We start from the raw sequence: 4,936 nt of genomic DNA, 5'->3' as shown, positions 1-4,936 counted from the left end.
GAGCGGACTATGGCACAGTGGGCGGGGCTTATGCTGGGGGGGTGGGGCCGGGAAATAGCACTCAAGGTAAACACTGAATATGTTTTGTAGATTATATTTGTATTTATGTTTTGTGTTTATTGATTTTAAAGGTGTACTATGGAACGTTTCTGGAGGGGGGCCACCATCTGCTTGTTTCCATGTTGCTTAGAATGCTCCACAGTATGGCATTAAACCTATCTATCTTGTCTATATTTATATGATATTATATTATGTCTGGGAAAGTACTATATAAGCCTAATACTTTATTTATTTAACTACTCAGTGTTTTATAACTCAATATAATTCATTCTTTCTGTGTGTGGCCTCGCCATTCCACAGACCCGACCCATAACTTGGACTAGTGGCTATGTCTGATTGCTATGATGGAGATAAATATGTTTAATGCCAAACTATCCAACATTTCAGGCAAATCAATGAGATCTCCATGGCGACAAGCAGGTTGTGCTCTCTGTATCTGAAAAAGTTACATAGTGAACCTTTAAGTGGGATTTGACGCCTGGTGCTGTAATATCCCCTTCACTTGTCCTTGTTTTGGTTTTGCGTTTTTTGAGCCCCATGTTGTGTGAGAAGCCGAGTCTCACAGTGTACAGTTTAGCAGGGTGAAATATTAAAGTGCCTGTTAGGAACTAGCTTGATCTGAAGAAAAAAAAAAAAGTTATCAGATTGAGGTTAGACTGTGGGCATATGACTTCATGGGTTTAAAAAAGTCTTATATTTTCAATGTTTCGATATTTTGTTTGTCACTGTCACAATTTTGGATCCATAGTCATTTAAAGTATACACGTATTACAGACAATCTCTCTCGGAGCCATTTAAAACCACACACTCTCAAAAACTGAACAAAGCTTTTCTACTGAGCCAGTCAACACAGCTCAGCCATAACATTATGACCACTGACAATTGACTAACACGCATTCTTGCTTTATTGTGGCACATGTTAACAGATGAGATATCTTAGGCTACACGTTAATACTGTATTCTCAAACGTAGTTGGTTTTAAGTATAATGTACAGAAATAGTGAATGAAGCAAGTTTTGAAAATAGGCCTGTCACAACATATCGTTCAATATATGAAAACTGGAACAATATTATTTTGGGGTCTATATTTATTGTGTTTTCTTTGCATTACTGGGTGCTTTTGGTTGGTTTTTGGCTATATGATTTAAGCTGTTAAATGCTGCATTAATAACTTCTATGACTCATTACAAATGCAAACTAAGTACAAAAATGTTTTATTATTATTGCAGCTCATGATTTCTTAACAATACTGTACATTTAGGATAGTTTTTATGGTTTAAATCTGCTCTTGTTTTATCGCCAATCATCTGTATTTGTGTTTTACTGCAAAATTAAGTATAAGTATTTATCTTTTTGTTAACATTCTATAGGTATCATTAATTAGTACAATTTCTAGTGGATTTAATAAAGGAGAGATGGATTTAAATTTTGATAGCATTAAGACTTGGGCTTTTGAAAACAATACTATACAAATAGTAAACTTTTTCAAATGGCACATATCGGTTTTTGCAAATGAACATTTGCTTAAGCAATATATCACACGTCAAAATGTGTTATCATGACAGGCCTTGCAACAAAATGTGATGACTGGTTGACTATAGATGAAGGTCATCTGTAAAACTGGAGCATTTAGAAACTATTCAAGGTCTGCAGTGTCAAAGCAGTATCAATGCTATACTAAGAAGATAAAAGTGTGTTGTGCATGGAGCAGTATATTAGATAAATAGTAACCTCACATAATGCCACATAACATCACTAATTTAATAAGAAAACCTTTAAAACCTTTGCTGTTGGTCATAATGTTATGCTTGATTGGTGACTTAAGATCTTTACAGAGATAATACCCACATGGAGCTCAGATGAGTCAAGCTTTGAGACTGATAAAGATATATGCTTCTCTTAGTTGTATTGCAGCTTACAACAGTGCAGTGTCTTGTCAGAACGGCTCTTGTATGTGGCTCCATATAGATTACAGTAGGATGCAGCTTTTCCCCTTAACGCTCAGACTGATCAATTGTGAATCAGTTATTTGATGGTTAACGGAAACCAGGATGTAATTAAGTTTGTATTGTTTGACCTGTACTTATCTCAAGCTTCCAGAAACATGGTGCTACAGCGGTTTTGACATTTATGGTGAGTAATACTAGATCAGTAATAAATAATACAAAGAGAATGCTCTTTGGACCATATGGGAGATTTCAACATGTTAAAATACACAGTAAAGTGTACAGAGGACCACTTGTAAATGCGTACCATTCACTTACAGTATTTCAATATCAAAACAGTAGCCTTCTGTGCTAACCTCATTATTGCTGCTTATTTAGCTGCTTCCAGTTAAATGAAAATACCCAGTATTGTCATTTAACGGTGCAAACCAAAGCATAGGGCTTCCACCATTCACTCAGCTCTTCTCGAAGCACTGTTGTGAAAAAATAACATTTGCCATATACCTGCTATGCATTGTTAGAGCATGGACGCACTTTGCAATATCATGCAATAAGAATACAAGCTTCTTCCTATCACCAATACTTTGCGAAATAGCAATTATGATATAATGGGTGTTAGTGTAAAACTGTGTAAAATGTTTTTATACATTGTTTTCAGATGGAGTGTTCTGAATGTAATCTTAAATGTTGAAAGTATCAGAAAGCTCAGGATTCAGTGTCCGAATGTTACTGTAAACACTGTAATGTATGAAAATGTAGATATGGCAAAAACAAGCTATATTTTTGAGAATGTGCTCTGTCCAAATGAATGAAATTGAGCCTAATACAGCAATGTATGATGAGGTCTTAGGCCAAGTCTGGTCACTTGAATTAAATCATTGTTTGTGTAACATGCAAGTCACTAATTAAGCCTGTAACATTCAGCCAATGTCATATAATGCTGTTTTATCTAGAGAGTTGCACCTATTGTCCCTATAGTCATATGCATCAGTAACACAAAGAAAAAATCAAAGATCATTAATACACATTTAGTATAAGTTAAAGATGCACTGTGTAACTTTTCTGGAGACCTGTTTGTCTCCATGGAAATGTTAATTCTTTGGTTTAAATTGTCCCCATTATATAATATTAAACTAATCTGTCTTGCATTTACTCAACTACGGGTGAGTGAGCTTGCCTTTCCACAAATCTAACCTGTAATTTGGCTTCCAAGACTCCCTGCATATTCATGAAGTTATAGCCATACTGTGGAGCATTACAAGCACGTCTCCGTGGAGACAAGTAGGTGACCGACTCTCCATCAGACAAGTTACACAGTGCATCTTTAAGTTAGGAATGTTACTTTGCTGCTCGTTTGGGTTTATTAATTTTTCACACGTTTACCATTTCAAAGATAGAATATTGTGTTCACAAAAAGCTAAGAGTGAATTTTCAAATATGTTTCACCCTGATGCTCTTCAGACTTGAGATCAAAATCACTGTAAAGCGAAAAAAAGGCCAGGGCACTCTACATATTTATAAAAATTGTAAAAGCCTTTATTATTTCATGGCAAAAATATATTAAAAAAACACAGCTTTTTAAGAAAGTTTTGCCATGAAATGATAGATTATTTTGTTTTGATTCATTAATCAACCTAATTTTTCTTTACACTTAGACCTATGGATAACTTATATAAATAAAATCATGGACTTCAATATCTCATCTTAGTCAAATTATGGTTGAATGAGTCCTTTATTAATGCTCAGTATCTATGAGTTATTCTCTAGTGTTACAGATGCATATTTTTAAATGTATTTTTGCACTGATTCCATCATATTGTCTCTACGCAATTGTTTGGTTGGTCATTTATTGCATGTCAGACCTGTGATCTTCCACTCTTGAAAATGTAACTAGAATGTGAGTACTATGAAGTCACCAATAGGGGCAGTAGTCAGCAAGTTGTGTTAATTGAGACTTCAGTAGAATTATACTGCTTCACCATTAATGATCAGTTTTATTCACAAACAACACTGCTGCTCTGTGCACTTAGTACTGTTAAAGTCCATATGAGTCTAAAGACAGCCATAGATCACCAGTGAACACCTAAAGGAGAAACATTTGTGATAATTGTGCACTAATTAAGTCAAATCTTGCTCAACTGGCATCAGACTACAGTTTCTGTGTTTTAACTGATTTACTTTTAGGTATTTTTATTTGAAAAGCCGCACTGTAAATGACCATTACTGTGGAAATCCCAACATGTCACCTGAATAAAAGAAGCTTGAAGAAAAACAAAAATTGCTTGTTTTTTTCTCAATTACATGGAAAAAATGGCGGTCCTCATAAAGGCTTTGTAGGGCATCTAAATAATTAAATATACAAAAGAACTGTCTTGGGCATAATTACATTGTCTAAGTGAAAACCAAAATGCTATTTCCTGATCTATTATAATGCATATCATCAAAAACATACATAGTTTTGTTTCATTCACACATGTTTTAACACACAAACCCTACATACTTAGACTGAAAACACTCATGCAGGAATACAGGAAGTGCTCCACTGTGCTTTTAAACTCCATACACCTTTATTAGACTCATTTGAATAATTTCAGGCATGGAATTACCAATCTCTAATGAACTAAAGGTAAACGGTAGCTGTTAACTTGAAAACTTCATCACAAGTTGGAAGGAACAGAATATTTTGAGTTTTGGAGATGCAGACAGGCTAACAAACCAGGATTACTCAAACATGTGTGAATGAAACAAAACAAGGTACTCCAGGTCCATACTTCAACCTGATGTGGCTCATAGCTCACAAGAGTCAATTTCACGTAATATAGAACTTTTAACCCTTACAATTAATATCTTTACTTATAAATGCAAGGAGACAGTTGGATTTCTTTGGTGACTGCTGACAGAAAAATGGAAAGGATATGACTAACACACAG

This window comes from Boleophthalmus pectinirostris, unplaced genomic scaffold (assembly GCF_026225935.1).
Source record: "Boleophthalmus pectinirostris isolate CB_2022bp ecotype Guang Dong unplaced genomic scaffold, ASM2622593v1 HiC_scaffold_17, whole genome shotgun sequence".
In the NCBI taxonomy this organism is placed as follows: domain Eukaryota; kingdom Metazoa; phylum Chordata; class Actinopteri; order Gobiiformes; family Gobiidae; genus Boleophthalmus; species Boleophthalmus pectinirostris.
The sequence above is the reverse complement of the archived record's forward strand: the minus strand, read 5'-3'. Positions refer to the sequence as shown.